This window comes from Phyllobates terribilis, unplaced genomic scaffold, assembly GCF_046119375.1.
Source record: "Phyllobates terribilis strain yellow unplaced genomic scaffold, ASM4611937v1 Scaffold_7__3_contigs__length_470593459, whole genome shotgun sequence".
Taxonomy (NCBI): domain Eukaryota; kingdom Metazoa; phylum Chordata; class Amphibia; order Anura; family Dendrobatidae; genus Phyllobates; species Phyllobates terribilis.
Genome location: NW_027362767.1, coordinates 399,115,833 through 399,132,873, shown reverse-complemented (window position 1 = coordinate 399,132,873; position 17,041 = coordinate 399,115,833). Strand labels below are relative to the sequence as shown.

Genomic DNA, 17,041 nt, shown 5'->3' with positions numbered 1-17,041 from the left:
ATCCTCGGAGGAGGTAGGATATGCGCCAAAACGCTGACCACCTCAGGCCTAGCCGCTACTACATACATGCGCTTGCATTACCACAAAACAAAGCAGATGCTAACTTCTATCATCCTCATCATGCTCCTCACCTTGGCACTCTCAACTCCCCTGATGGAGAAGCCAGGGCCCACCGGAGGAGTCTGATAGTCCGGTGGGCCGACACAGCCATGGCGTGGTGGCCAGATTCTGCCTCCACATGCCTAAAAGGCCCAATTTCAAGTTCAAGCAAGCAAGCAGTATGGTATTGCAGCCTGGGGGTGGGTGGATGGCAGGCTGCATACTTGCGCTTGTATTGCAAGGAATGGGGGAGGTACAATTGAACACTGCCCTGGGACTAGAACTTGCATGGGGATAGTTGCAAGTCTGCATCTTCTGATTCGGCAAGTATCACTTATGATGGGCACACTTTTAGACAGTAACCTGGGAGTCATATGCTTCCAGGGGTCTTCCCCCATGCTGTTACCATGTCTTTTCAGCACTTTATGCATGTGTCACAGAGCACATGGCCAGATAAGGTTGTAAAATGTTAAAATGACATTTCCCGGTGAATGCATTTGTCATAGTTGAAAGCAATACAAATGTGCAAAAACGCATAAAAAATGCTACTTGTGAACATAGCCGAAGGTGTGGAGGAGTATTTTTGTTTTTGGTCATTTATTTTAACTTATACACAAGTCTTTTCCCTGGAAAGGATGTTCCTTAACATATTTCACAGGAAAAAAGTTTCACTTTCGTTTTTGAACGTTTTATTGTGAGCCCGTAAAAGTGGCTTAATACCTCTGACCACGTTGTTGACAGCAGTGACCTGGGGGGCAGAAATGCTTCCTGGAGCGATCCCCATGCTGTCCCCATGTCATTTGAGTACTGTCACTATCGTTTTGGGCACTTGTTAGGCTTTTAAAAGACTGCCGGGGGTGCCACCGCAAAAATGCTCGGGTCTCCCATAGACTAACATTGGGCTCGTTGCTCGGGTCGAGCACCCTAGTATCACGGCGAGCTTGGCCCCAGCTTCGAGCACCCAAGCATTTTAGTGCTCGCTCAGCACTAGTTATAAATTGTCGGGTACCGATGCTGAATTGCCGGCCGGCTTTTTTAAAGAGACGGTGCATGAAAACACTAATATTTTTTTAATAAATCCTTTACACTAAATGACAAGTAGTACAGTAACCAACACTGTCACTGTACTTCTTATATATGTGACTGACATGTTTCTATCTATCTAATCTATGTGTGATGCTCTATTCCTTCTTGTCTAAATTGTCGGGTACCGGTGTATGCCGCTGCTGAATTGACGGCCGGCTTTTTTAAAGAGAGCGTCTTCTGAGCAGTTTGTCAGCTTTTGGACAACTTTTGAAGGTGTTTTCTATGTGTTTCTATGTGTTTTTGTTTGCCTGCCATCGGTTTTAACGGTGTTCGACGAACCGAACCGAACCCGAACACTATGGGGGTGGCTCAACACTAGTTGTTACACTGAAAAAATAGTGCCAACATAAACATGTCCCTCTCTATATAAAGAGTAGAGATGAGCGGTGTTCGACTCGAACTGTTAGCCAATCTCAAATTCGAGCTGTTTTGGGCGGTGTTCGAGCAGTTCGGCGAATCCGAACGATTTGAAAAAAATCCGGCTGTTCGAGGTTATGTTCGATAACTGTAAGTGCACCAAAATCATAACTGGATTTTTTTCTCAGTAATGCTGAAAATTAATGTTAATATGCAGTTTGAGTGTACAGCGTGGCGGGGGGAGGGGAATGAGATGGATCTCTGCAGAAATAAAGAAGATCTCTATTTTTTTTTTCTCTTTCCCGCATTTACAGTGGGGAGGTGCAGTCTGTCAGCCTATCAGGAGCGCACACACGGAGCGAAGTGCTTTTTTTCACACAAGCAATGGCATGTGTCATTGGCAGTGTATGTCACATGTCCTTGCCCTATAAGACCCAGCCATTTTCCCCGTCGCCACCATTTTCTCACTGCTGCAGCTGCGTGTTAGACTGCACCGCTGTTGCTGTGTGCGCTATACCTTGTTAATTTCAAGCCAATTTTCGCACAAATATACAGATAGCTTGGGAGTAGGGAATAGTTGTGATTGCAGTCCTTTTAAGGACTAGGTTACATCATTTCCTATCACTTTTATCAGGCAGGTCTGTGCTCTTGAATAGATAGGTTGGGAGTCAAGACTAATTGTAATTGCAGTCCTTTTCAGGGCTAGGTTACATCAGTTCCTATCACTTTTATCAGGCAGGTCTGTGCCAGTGCTGTGCAAGTTTTTTTCACCACATTTGGCTAAATCTAGGAAAGCAATTCCTTTTTGTCCTCTTGCAGTGTGTGTTAGTCAGTGGAGTAGCCTATCTGTGTTGCAAGCTACACCATCTGTGTATAGAATACAATTTTTTTTACTGCACCTAGTGAAGTAAAACCTTTTGGGCATAGCATCATTCTATTAGTCCATCTATACTAACCTCCACCAAATCAAATTTTTATCTGCATCTAACCCAGCCAATACTTTTGGGCTAATACCACAGTTTGGCCACTCAGCTCTGCTCGGTTCCCATCCATTGTTTTTTGTGCAAACAACTCCAGAGTTGTCAATTAGTTAACCACCAAAATGAGTGGAAAAAGGCCTGCTGCTGGTGGAAAGGGGAATAGGCGTGTTGGGAAGGGAAAAAAAGGTTGTGTCCGTGGGGTAGGTGTTAAAGCAACAGTAACCTCTGCAGAAGAAAGACCATCTTCCAGCCAAACTAAAATGTCTACTTCTTTTAGCGGACAATGTGATAAGATCCCTTTCTTACGGCCATGCCAATCGCTACAAATTCCAGATGAGGCACAAAAACAGCAGGTGCTTAATGGATATCAAGTGCTCCTTTAAGTGGGCTCTTCTCCACCTCAACATCACAAATACTCCAGTCCTCAGAGGTGTCACCCCAATCGCACTTGCTTCCTCACAGCTCCCAAGTCTACAGCTGCCCGTCTGAGTATGGGGTATAACAGATGGTTGAGTCTGCAGAGCTGTTTACTCATACTATAGCCTGGGAATCAGAGGTCGGCTCCAGCGCTTCTGTGAATCCAGACGAGGAAATGATCTGCACTGATGGCTATAATCTTTATGAGTCGGATCCAGGACCAGACACAGAAGGTTCTGACCATAATGTCGACCCAAGTTCCCAAACTGTAACTCCTGTTGGTGGAGACAATGAGGAAGACTATGATGAGACTCAAATACCTGATTGGAGCGACAACTTTAGGTTTTTGTCAGGGCAGGAAGAGGTTGGCTCTGAGGACGACGGGTGTGATAACACACAGGGTGATGATGACGACGTTGGAGATCCCATTTACTGTCAACCCACAGTCAGCCAAGAGATGAGGTCAGCAGAGGAGGTGGAGGAGGATGCTAGTGATGACGAGGTCAGGTTGCGCCTTCCTGGACAGAGACGTAGTACTGGAAGCACGTCAACAACTGCATCCTCAAACACCGCTCTGCCTCTGACCACAAGTCGTGGTGGCTCTTCAGATCGCATGGGTGCTAAACCTTGCATAGCCTGGGCATTTTTTCAGATCGATAAAGATGACCCAACTCGTGTTATCTGTAACATTTGTCAGCAAAAGCTAAGTAGAGGCCAAAAAATACATAGTTTGAGTACTTCATGCATGAACCGGCACATGGATATGAAGCATAATTTGCAGTGGGAAGCTCACTGTGCTACAATGCGGCCTAGCCGGCCGGGCCAACCACCGTCTGCCACATCTTGTGCATCCGCGGCCTCTTCATCCTCTGTGACTGGGGCGACAGCAGTCACACCTGTTTTGGGACGCAGACCTGCCACCTCTTTACCCGCAACAGCCAGCGTGATTGGCAGGTCATCATTTTCTTTGGAGGTGGAAACACCAGCTGGTGTTGAGCGCTGTCCAACATCGATTGGTTGCCTTGATCCAAAAGGTGGTGCTAACATGTCCACCTGCATCTTCCTCACATACCGGCAGTTTGCCGGGGACACCCTTCTCAACCCCGTCTAAGCACAACAGCCAGCCCTCGGTCCCTCAGATGTGAACAAGTAAAAGACCATTTCCTCCTAGCCATGAGAAAGCTAAGAGGTTGAATTTCACCATCTGCAAGCTCTTGGCTACAGAAATGCTTCCTTTCCGCCTGGTGGACACAGAGGATTTTCGAGACCTTATGTCCGTCGCAGTGCCCCAGGGCCAGATGCCCAGTCGCCACTACTTCTCAAAGAAAGGTGTGCCTGCACTCCACCAGCATGTCGCACACAACATCACCGCTTCTTTGAGAAACTCTGTGTGTGTGTCACACTGTCACAGAATACTGGAGGTAGGGGGCCTAAGCTGACCCTAAGCTGGGGCCCTGACTAATCCCTCATCCTGGAGGTACTGTTAAAGGTACAGAGGTCCAGGCCGCCAGCGTAACCCCTACCTCCTGAGGATCCCTGCACCACAGTAATCTAGTCCTGAGAAGGACCCCGATCACAACAATTGGGAACCAGCGATAATATGCCCACACACAGTAATTAGACGAACGAGACAGTACAAGGGAAAAACCAAAACCACCTTGCATACAACTTCAACAAAACTACAACAGAGGGAACACCAACGGGAAAGGAGATAAATGATAAAGCGAGGAAAGGGAAATAACACTTTCAAATACACTTATCTCAGCAACTCCAAACACCACGATCCGCTCTGTAAGTCTGAAAGAAAAGCTTTCACCGACACCTCACAAACAGACCTGCAGGAATATAAAGGAGTCTCACTAACGAAGCATTGATTGCAGCTGGGCGAGGCTGGACCTCAGCTAGCCCAGAGAGAGAGAGAATTAACTCCTTCACTGCCGAGAAAACACAAAGCACCAACAAGTCAGCTGCGAGAAGTCAGGCTGTGTACTCGTGACGATCTTCGTGGCAACACACCCGTGACAGTGTGACAGGGTGCATTTCACCACAGACACTTGGACGAGTAGGCATGGACAGGGGTGTTACATGTCGCTGACTGGGCACTGGGTAACTATGGTGACAGCAGGATAAGGGGCTGCTTTCCAAGTCTTGCCATCCCCACGAGTTGTGAGTCAATCCTCTTTATCTCGAAGTTTCTCCACTGTTTCTGCCTCCTCAACCTCCTCTCGGTCGTCCACCTGCACCCAAAGCCTGTCTGGTCATGCCACAAGCTTTCTAACTGCGCAGAAGGGATCCTGCACACCTCCTTACTATGCTGGCAGCAGGGCTCAACGGCATCAGGCGGTTTTTACTTTGAAATTTCTGGGAAATGTGAGTCACACAGCTGAGGAGTTGTGGTCCGCTCTGGAGAACCAGTTTCATGAATGGTTGTCTCCACTGGACCTGAAACTAGGGAAGGCCGTGTGCGACAATGCTGCAAACCTGGGTGCGGCCCTAAGCCGGGGCAATGTCACACACATGCCTTGTATGGCTCACGTGTTGAACCTGGTTGTCCAGCAATTTTTAGCCCACTATCCCGGACTAGATGGCCTTCTGCAGAGGGCACGGTCGCTGTGTGCTCACTTCCGCCGTTCGCATCCCGCAGCTCAGCGACTTACATCTCTACAGAAGTCGTTGGGCCTGCCACTTCACCGGCTAAAATGCGATGTGCCTACCCGGTGGATTTCAACTCTGCACATGTTGCAGCGACTGTGACAGCACCGACAAGCCCTGGTGCAATACGTTGTGACGTATAGCCTGGGACAACGAGATCCAGAGGTGGGGCAAATCACGCTGGAGGAGTGGTCTCAGATCAGGGAACTATGCACCCTTCTGCACAGTTTTGAAATGGCGACGAAGATGTTTAGTGCTGATGATGCCATTATCAGCATGACTATTCCGGTGATTTACATGCTGGAGCACATGTTAAACAGAATTCAGAGTCAGGTGGTGGCACAAGAGAAGGTGGAGGAAGTAGAGGAGGAGGAGGAGTTGTATTCAGAAGGGCTAACATCTGCAAGGTCCAAACGCTCGGCAGCACCAAGGCGGCAGGCATGTGAGGGTGGGGGAGATGGTTTTACCAGGGCGCATGGTAGCAGCCAAACTAGTGAGGAAGGTGCAGGAGCCCAGGAAGAAGAGGAGGACGAACTGATGGAAGACTCATCAGATGAGGGAGACCTTGATCACATTTCTGTTGTGCGAGGTTGGGGGGAGAGGACAGAGGAAGGAAGCATGATTGTTACCTCGCCACCAACACAACAGGGACTTGGTGCTCCTGGATGCGCAAGACACATGAGTGCCTTCTTGCTGCACTACCTGCAACATGACCCTCGAATTGTGAGAATTAGAAATAATCCTGACTACTGGGTTGCCACACTCTTAGATCCCCGGTAATAAAGTACATTTGCAGAAATTATTCCTGCCATAGATAGAGATGCACGCATGCAGGAGTATCAGCAGAGACTGTTGCAGAATCTTACATGTGCTTTTCCCCAAAACACTAGTGGTGCACGTAGTGAATCTCACAGTTCCAACTTGCCAACCATGGGACCATCGAGTGTTCAGCACTCAAAACGTAACAGAAACACAGTATCTGCTGGTAACATCAATTTTGCGGAATCATTTCACCACTTTTTTAGCCCATCCTTTGCAAGGCCACAGGAGACAAGAAGTCTGACACATAGTCAATGCCTAGAGACGATGGTACAGGAGTATCTCCAAGTAAACATTGAAGCCATGACTGTGTCACTGGACCCTTGCTCTTTTTGGGCTTCCAATCTGGATAAATGGCCGGAGCTCGCCACTTACGCCTTGGAGATCTTGTCTAATGTTGAGCCACCCCCGTAGTGTTGGGGTTCGGTTCGGTTCGTCGAACACCGGGATGTTCGAGGAACTGTTCGTCGAACACCTTAGAACACCGTCGAACACCGTTAAAACCAATGGCAGGCAAACAAAAACACACAGAAACACATAGAAAACACCTTCAAAGGTGTCCAAAAGCTGACAAACTGCTCAGAAGACGCTTTCTTTAAAAAAGCCGGCCGGCAATTCAGCAGCGGCATACTCCGGTACCCGACAATTTAGACAAGAAGGAATAGAGCATCACACATAGATTAGATAGATAGAAACATGTCAGTCACATATATATGAAGTACAGGGACAGTGTTGGTTACTGTACTTGTCATTTAGTGTTAAAATAAAGGATTTATTATTAAAAAAATTGGCGTGGGGTTCCTTGTAATTTTAGTCTCTAGCGGAGGTTAAGCAGACGGCTGGGGCAGATGTTTGAAGCCTGGGAAGGGGGTAATACCCACGGAGCTTCCCAGGCTACTAATATCAGCCCCCAGCTGAATACCTAGCCTTTACTAGCTATTAAAATGGGGGACCCCCCCCAAAAAATGACGTGGGGTCCCCCCTAATTTAATAGCTGGCAAAGGCTAGGCAGACAGCTGGGGGCTGATATTAATAGCCCAGGAAGGGTGCCATGAATATTGGCCCCCTCCCAGGCTAGAAACACCAGCCGTCAGCCGCCCCAGAAATAGCGCATCCTTAGGATGCGCCAATTCTGGCACTTAGCCTCGCTCTTCCCACTGCCCTGTAGCGGTGGCAGTGGGGTAATAGGGTTGGGGTTGATGTCAGCTTATAATGCCAGCTGACATCAAGCCCAGGTTAGTAATGGAGAGGCGTCTATAAGACACCCCCATTACTAACCCCATAGTCAAAGTTAAAAGAAAACACAAACACCCAGAATAAAGTCCTTTAATTGAAATAAAGACACAATTCTTTATTGTTCTAAATTAAACCATACTTACCGTCACGCCCATTCCAGCTGAAGCCAATGTCTTCTGCAATAAAAGTAAAATAATAAACCAACATCATCCTTAACTTTCCATGGTTCCCAGGACAGCTTCAGCTCTGCTACATCGAGATGACAGGCTGGACCGCAGCAGAACGCTGCCATCCAGCCTGTCATCCCGCGGACACTGAGAAGCGCAGGCATGCTTGCGCTCCTCAGTGTCTCTCTGTGATGGCATCCAGATGAGCCGACAATGATCTCCGCTCACCTCAGGCACGTCACTGACAGCGTGGGAGAATTCTCACGCTGAAGCCCTGAGTGCAGGATAATTTTCCCACGCTGTCAGTGACGTTCATGAGGCTGATATTTAACTTTGGCTGCAAGATCAGTGATTGGTCGCGGTCAAGACGGCGACCAATCACCGATTTGTGCGGCACATTTAAATAGCGGCCGCGACCAATTGGATGTCAGCGCCGCTGCCCGGTCCTCCCTTCACACCCTAGCCGCATGGATGTCAGCGGCGCTGCCTGTGCGGATACTTCCGCTGCGAGAACCCGGGACATGAGCGGGCGCTCGCAGCAGAAGTATCCCGACCCGCAGCGCCGCTCCCCGGTCCTCCCTTCACACCATAGCCGCTGATGTCCCCACAGTATCCGCATGGTGTTACAAAGGTCCGGACATTTGTGTTAAAAATCGCTGATTGGTCGCTGGCGCTGCCCGCGACCAATCACCGATTTGGGTGCCAAATTTAAATATCGGCCGCGACCAATCACCCATCTTGGCTCCACATTTAAACACCGCTGTACTGATTGGTCGCGGACGCTATTTAAATGTGGCGCCAAAATCGGTGATTTGTCGCGCCCAGCGTCGGCGACCAATCAGCACAGCGGTGTTTAAATGTGGAGCCAAGATCGGTGATTGGTTGCGGCCGATATTTAAAGTTGGCTCCCAAATCGGTGATTGGTCGCGGGCAGTGCCAGCGACCAATCAGCGATTTTTAACACAAATGTCCGTATCTTTGTAACACCATGCGGATACTGTGGGGACATCAGCGGCTAGGGTGTCAAGGGAGGACCGGGGAGCGGCGCTGCGGGTCGGGATACTTCTGCTGCGAGCAGTCGCTCATCTCCCGGCTTCTCGCAGCGGAAGTATCCGACCAGGCAGCGGCGCTCCCCGGTCCTCACCAATACGATTCGTTGATTGGTCGCGCTCTCCACACGCGACCAATCAGTGATCTTGGCGCTAAAGTTAAACACCGCTCTGCTGAATGGTCGCGGACGCTGCCCGCGACCAATCACCGATTTGGGCCCCACATTTAAATGGCGGCCGCGACCAATCAGCGAGCTTGGCGCCAAATTTAAACAACGCTCTGCTAATTGGTCGCGGACGGCAACTGTGACCAATCAGCAGTATTGGCGGCAAATTTAAACCCCGCTCTACTGATTGGTCGCGACCGCCGGCCGCGACTAATCAACATTGTTGCCGCCAAATTTAAACACCGCTCTGCTGAATGGTCGCGGTCGTGACCAATCACCATTATTGGCGCCAAATTTAAACCCCGCTTTGCTGATTGGTCGCGACCGCAACCAATCGGCATTATTGACGCAAAATTTAAACCCCGCTCTGCTGATTAGTCGCGGTTGCTGGCCGCGACCAGTCAGCGATTTTGGCGCTAAATTTAAACACCGCTCTGCTGATTGCGCCGGGTCTGCCGCATACATATTCTAGTATACCCGATGCGTTAGAATCGGGCCACCATCTAGTTTCATGAAATAATTAAAAAAAAAAAATACGTGGGGCTTCTCCCTATTTTTGTGTCCAGCCAGGTACAGCAGGCAGGAACGGGCTGCCCCCAACCACCAGCTGCCTATTTGTACCTGGCCGGACACAACAATATAGGGAAGCCCTTTTTTTCTTAATTATTTCATGAATTTCATGAAATAATTTAAAAAAAAAATACGTGGGGCTTCTCCCTATTTTTGTGTCCAGCCAGGTACAACTAGGCAGCTGGGGGCTGGAATCTGCAGCGCAGGGAGACCCAAGCTTTCTGGGTCCCCCCAGCTGCAAATTGCAGTCCGCAGCCGCCCCGGAAAATGGCACATTCATAGAAGCGCCATCTTCTGGCGCTGTACCCAACTCATCCAGGGCCCTGGTGCGGTGGCTCACTGGGTAATAAAGGGGTTAGGGCCAGCTTGGCATTATCAGCTGGCCCTAAGCCCGAAATTCATGGGTTCACGCCAATATTAGACATGACCACCATGAATTTCTAGTAAAGTATTTAAAAAAAACACAACACCCAGAAAAAGTCCTTTAATTGAAATAAAGACACAATTCTTTATTGTTCTAAATTAAACCATACTTACCGTCACGCCCATTCCAGCTGAAGCCAATGTCTTCTGCAATAAAAGTAAAATAATTAAGCAACCTCATCCTTACCTTTCCATGGTTCCCACGACAGCTTCAGCTCTGCTACATCGAGATGACAGGCTGGACCGCAGCAGAACGCTGCCATCCAGCCTGTCATCCCGCGGACACTGAGAAGCGCAGGCATGCTTGCGCTCCTCAGTGTCTCGCTGTGACTGCATAAAGATGAGACGAGTTCATGTCCAATGAACTCGGCGCACCTCATGCACGTCACTGACAGCGTGGGAAAATTCTCCTGCACTCAGCGCTACAGCGTGAGAATTCTCCCACGCTGTCAGTCACGTGCATGAAGTGAGCTCATTCATGTCCAATGAACTCAGCTGACCTCATGTACGTCACTGACAGCGTGGGAGAATTCTCACGCTGAAGTGCTGAGTGCAGGAGAATTCTCCCACGCTGTCAGTGACGTGCATGAGGTGAGCCGAGTTCATTGGACATGAACTCGTCTCATCTTTATGCCGTCACAGCCAGACACTGCAGAGCGCAAGCATGCCTGCGCTTCTCAGTGTCTGCGGGATGACAGGCTGGATGGCAGCGTTCTGCTGCGGTCCAGCCTGTCATCTCGATGTAGCAGAGCTGAAGCTGTCGTGGGAACCATGGAAAGGTAAGGATGAGGTTGCTTTATTTTTTTTCTTTTATTGCAGGGGATCGTTGGCTTCAGCTGGAATGGGCGTGGTGGTAAGTATGGTTTAATTTAGAACAATAAAGGAATGTGTTTTTTTTTCAATTAAAGGACTTTATTCTGGGTGTTTGTGTTTTCTTTTAACTTTGACTATGGGGTTAGTAATGGGGGTGTCTTATAGACGCCTCTCCATTACTAACCTGGGCTTGATGTCAGCTGGCATTATAAGCTGACATCAACCCCAACCCTATTACCCCACTGCCACCGCTACAGGGCAGTGGGAAGAGCGAGGCTAAGTGCCAGAATTGGCGCATCCTAAGGATGCGCCATTTCTGGGGCAGCTGACAGCTGGTGTTTCTAGCCTGGGAAGGGGCCAATATTCATGGCACCCTTCCTGGGCTATTAATATCAGCCCCCAGCTGTCTGCCTAGCCTTTGCTAGCTATTAAAATAGGGGGGACCCCACGTCATTTTTTTGGAGGGGTCCCCCATTTTAATAGCTAGTAAAGGCTAGGTATTCAGCTGGGGGCTGATATTAGTAGCCTGGGAAGCTCCGTGGGTATTACCCCCTTCCCAGGCTTCAAACATCTGCCCCAGCCGTCTGCTTAACCTCCGCTAGAGCCTAAAATTATGGGGACCCCCACGCCAATTTTTTTTAAAATAAATCCTTTATTTTAACACTAAATGACAAGTACAGTAATCAACACTGTCACTGTACTTCATATATATGTGACTGACATGTTTCTATCTATCTAATCTATGTGTGAAGCTCTATTCTTTCGGTTCTAAATTGTCGGGTACCGGTGTATGCCGCTGCTGAATTGCTGGCTTTTCATGTTTCACTGTTGGCACTGTTCCCATCGATTTGGGCAATCACTGTAATGCCACAACCACCATGGTTGTGGCATTACAGTGAGTGGCAGACAATCCCTGCATGATTGGTGCTCAAAATAGCGCCAGACATGCAGGACAGCTTTTGGTGCACGAACAGTTATTGAACATAACCTCGAACAGCCGAATTTTTTGCAAATCATTCGGGTTCGTCGAACAACTCAAACACCGCCCAAAACAGCTCGAATTTGAGATTGGCGAACAGTTCTAGTCGAACACCGCTCATCTCTAATCTTGTCATGCCCCGCAGCCAGCTGTCTGTCTGAACGTGTGTTCAGCGCTGCTGGTGGTGTACTGACAGATAAGCGCACGCGGCTCTCCACTGATAATGGAGATGAACAAATCATGGATCCGAAACGACTCTTCTACCCGTGTGTCATCCTGGGGAGAGTAAAAGCTTGATGATTTGTTAAAATCACCTCACCAACCGTTTTAAGCTTTCAAATTACTAATCATGTTTATCTGTATCTTGGCTGGAAAATAATTTGGGCCTTGTAGCAGTGTGCAGTACTGATTCTATTAGGCCATCTATACTAAGCTCCACTAGCTTTCAAATTAATAATAATTTTTAGCTGCATCTAGCCTGGAAAATAATTTTGGGGCTCCTAGATGCGCAAGACACATAAGTGCCTTTTTACTGCACTACCTGCAACATAACCTTCAGATTGTCAGAATTCGAAATAATCCTGACTACTGGGTTGCCACACTTTTAGATCCCCCACACTCTTCGATCAACCTTTTCATTTTAATAAAAAACAAAAAAATGGTCATTTTTGAAATTATAAGCACTAGCAGGTTATTACAAACTGAAATCAAACAGCTTTCAACTCAAAACTTATTCTAGGTGATGTTACATTTGCACATAGGACCCCTTGTTCGAAAGAAGCTTCTGAACTCTCTCGTCCATGTCAGGTTTTGGATGGTTTCTGCTTCAATTGTTTTGCATGAGGACAGAATACCCTCCCAGAGCTGTTGCTTAGATGTGAACTGCCTCCCGCCATCATAGACACTCCTTTTGATGATGCTCCAGAGGTTCTGAAAGGGGTAGAGGTTAAGGGAGCAAGGGGGTCACACCATAAGTTTGTCCCCTTTTATGCCCATATCAGCCAGAGATGCAGATGTGTTATGTGCAGCATAAGACGGTGCATTATCATGCATAAAAATGATATTGCTGCGGAATACACGATTCTTCTTCTTGAACCATGGCAGGAAGTGCTGTTTGAGAAACTCCACATACATTATGGAGTTCATCTTTACCCCTTCAGGGATCCTAAAGGGGCCGACAATCTCTCTCCCCATGATTCCAGCCCAAAAGATTACTCCACCTCCTCCTTGTTGGCGCTGTAGCCGTGTTTGCGTGGGGTGTCCATCAACCAGCCATCCTCCACTCCATCCATCTGGACCATTGAGCGTTGCACGGCACTCATCCGTGAACAAAACAGTTTTGAAGTCAGTCTTCATGTATTGTTTGGCCCACTGGAGCTGTTTCTACTTGTGTACAGTGGATAGAGGAGGTCGACAGGATGGCTTACACACAGCTGCAAACCTCTGAAGGACTCTGCATCTTGTTGTTCGGGGGACGTTGGAGGCACAAGCAGCTTCAAAAACTTGTCTGCTGCTATGACGAGGCTTTTTTGCCGCTGCTCTTTTAACCTGACATAATTGACTGTAGGAAAGAGTCCTCAATTTTCCCTTATCAGCATGCACATGTGTGTACTGTGAATCAGCTACATACTTCTTGATTTTGCGATGATCAGGATGAAGTGTCTTGGCAATTTTGATTGTAGTCAAGCCTTGACCTAAACACTCCACAATTTGTTGCTTCTCAGCAGCCGACACATCCTTTTTCTTTCCCATTTTGGTTGAAAATGTAGGCTGCTTAATTATGTGGGACAGCCTTCTTAAGTAGTCTTGCCTTTCATTGGACACACCTGCCAAACTAATTAGCAAACTAATTGCTTACAGTGATATAAAGAGCCCTGACACACATCACCATCAATGAGTTTAACCGACAAACAAACAAATTCTTCCCTTATCACTCCTAAACACTTTTTGCATAATAATTTGGAACACAGTGTACATATGCTTTTCCACAAAACACCAGTGGTTCACGTAGTGAATCTTACAGTTCTAACTTGCCAACTGTGGTCTGTATGGAGTTGTTCAATAAACGGCCCAAAATTAAGATAACAGACGGGAGAGGTCTCTATGAATACGAATTCCTAAGATTTTGATACCCTGTGAGGGCCAGGCAAAGGGAAAGTTGGACTGGATGGAATCCTGTATGGATTTGGGGAGGGAGACATCGAGGGCCTCAGACTTCACTGCATTGATTTTAAAATTTGACCATGTAACAAAGTGATCTATTTCAGCCATAACAGCAGGGATGGATATATGTGATTGAGTGATATATACTAGGACATCATCAGCAAATGCAGAGCACTTGTACTCTGTGCCTCCCACCTCAATCCACCTAATATTGGGGTTATGGCGAATTGATGAGAGCAGGTGCTCCGTCACTAAGATGTATAAAAGAGGGGACAGAGGACATCCCTGCCTTGTCCCATTGGTGATTATGAAAGGTGATGAAAATGTTCCATTTATCTTCAGCCTAGGTGACGTATTACGATACAGGGCTATGATTTTGGCTATAAAAGGGTCCCCTAGACCCCTACCCCAAGCTTTTTAAGAGAATAATATATGGCGTGCCTGGAGACTCTATGGAATGCTTTCTCAGCATCCAACGAGAGTATCTAATTACAAATTTTTAACTGCATCTAGCCCAGGAAATACTTTTGTGCCTAGTAGCAGTGTCTGCTAGTCAGCGGATTATCCCAGCTGTTAAGCAAGCTACACCACTTGTAGTTTGGACACTTAATTTTTTCAAAGGAAATGGTTCGGGCCCCCGGGACACTCAGTGAAGAGCATCGGGGAGGCACCCCAAGGTATAGGGGCTGGGACTGGCGGTAGGACGCCTTGCGGTGGACCACCGAGCTCGATCCTTATAAAAGCTTTTTAACTGCAGCAGCTTTAGTGGACGCTACTGGAGCTGGAATTACGCGACTGCTGGCATGAGACTTGCCCTCCAATAGATCCTTGTAAAAGGATTTAAAGTGTACTCATTCAAATTAGAGAGACAATTTAAATTAAAAAGATTAGACCTGCCTCCACCGCAGGGGGGCTCGCTCGACCCACCAGCGGACAGGCCCCAGTATTGGGAGAGGGGGGCTAGCTGTCAGGGTCCACCGGTGCTCTGGCACAAACCCGGCGACACGGAGGTCGCACGGGCAGGAACGGACTGGCCGTGTCGGCTTCGCACTTTTTTTGTTTTAGAAGGGCATGACATGCCTATATCTGTGTCTCCCCCTCCTTTTACTCCTCCACCTCTTTTCTTTTCGCATGACTATATGTAATTGTCACTTTTCCATGTGTTAGTTGTGTCTTCTGAGCAGTTTGCCAGCTTTTGGACACCTTTTGAAGGTGTTTTCTATGTGTTTCTATGTGTTGTTTTTGCCTGCCATTGGTTTTAATGGTGTTCAAAGGTGTTCGACAAACAGTCCGGCGAACATACCGGTGTTCGACGAACCGAACCGAACCGAACTCTAACACTACAGGGGTGGCTCAACACTAATAAAGAGCGGACATTTAACTTTGTCAGACACACTTTAAGTTATGAAGAAAAAATAATAATTAAGAATAAGTCCGCTTCTCCTCTGACCTCTCCCCACACGCTTCCCCCCCCCCCATCAAACACGTCCCCCCCCCTCATCATACAACACCACTATCCTAGCCAAAGTCCTAACAAAAGAATTAGTGAAAACATGATAATATATCGCACTTTGGTCGAATTTTGCCGATTTTTGAGTAATAGTGCTCGGTCCGAACACTAATCCAATTGTGCAATGTTCATGCTGGCTTTGAGATTGGAGAACTTTTTCTGAACAAGTTAACTGACTATGTACATTTTTGAATTCCATCCAGCTTGGTGAGAAATATGGAGAAGTGTTCACAGTCTACCTGGGTTCCCGACCAGTCGTAGTGGTCACAGGATACAGAGCTGTGAATGAAGTTCTCGTGGACAGGGGGGAAGATTTCTTGGCTCGAGGTGATGTCAATTGCTTTGATTTTGTCTACAAGAACTATGGTGAGTAGTGTTTATACTTGTCACCTAGCTGCTATATTTCTGCAGTCTTTAGCTCGCTCCTTGGAAGGCTTACTGTACCTACCACAATGCTGATTGACAGCTTGTCATTTGTCAATTTGCACACACACATTCCACCTTTTATGGATTGAGCTGATGATTTTTCTCTTTGAAAACAACCTGATCAGGGAAATCCCCAGAGACTCGTGTAGAACATAGAATGTTTTTCTAGAAATGTCTGCGCCAACATTATCTTTTATATTATTTACTGCACACAAAATACTTTACGAATGTGTTAGAGCCTGGTGCTGACTTAGAGGTTTATAGTAACCCTTTTGTTTTATTTTCCTGCAACTATGTAAGGGGGAAGACTGGGGTGTAAGTACTTTCGGAACAAGGGATCCGGAACTGCCAGGGCCGTGCCTCTGGTTGCAGGGAGAAGACAGACTGTGAGCACAGGAGTCAGGTGACCGGGAATCTGGGGGCGAGAGCGAGAACTCAGGGTTCAGGTGACCGGGGAGCAAAAAGCTTGTCTAGGAAGAGGGTGCAGCAGAGAGTTGAGAGTTGGGGTCAAGCCCCACTAGAGGGAGAAGAGACGCAGGTTCCGTGGAGCCGAGCAAGTGAGGTGCAGTGTTACGGACTAGGGGCTCAGTGGGTCAAACCGGAGACCGCCCGCTGCCGCCAGAAGACGGAGCATTGTTTAGGCGGGGAAGCAAGAAGAAAACAACACCGGTATCAGCCGGCAACTGCCTTGTGAGGAGCAAGAGTCAGCGAAGTGTAAAACTGCCGATTACAACCGTGTCGACTCAGTTGCATCTAGCCAAACTGTGGATTGTCGTTTATAGTCTGTTACCTGCTTCTCCCCTTGTTGTCCCCATATTTCCTCATATTTTCCCTGTTACTCCCTGTGTGGAGATTGACTCTGTTACAATAAATCCCCTCCCCCCCCTGTTCATTAACCCTGTACTGGCTGCTCTGTGTTTCTGTGTCACTGCATCTAAAGTACCTGTGTTACAACTACTTGAGAAAATCTCTTTAAAGCGTAAATGATTTTTACAATCTATGAAGAGATGAGTGGATCTTTTGAAATTTGAATTTGCTCACTTTACAAAAGTTTCTTCCAAAATTCAATTTGCAGGGAAAAAAGTTGTGCAAATCTTAATGCTGCAAAGTTTGCAATTGCTCGTAAAA

At 47.6% G+C, this 17,041-nt stretch overlaps 1 pseudogene; it reads left to right on the top strand.

Moving 5' to 3' along the window:
• The window catches only part of LOC141155005 (cytochrome P450 2B4-like), a 248,373-nt pseudogene that overhangs the window by 45,682 nt on the left and 185,650 nt on the right, over window positions 1–17,041 (top strand).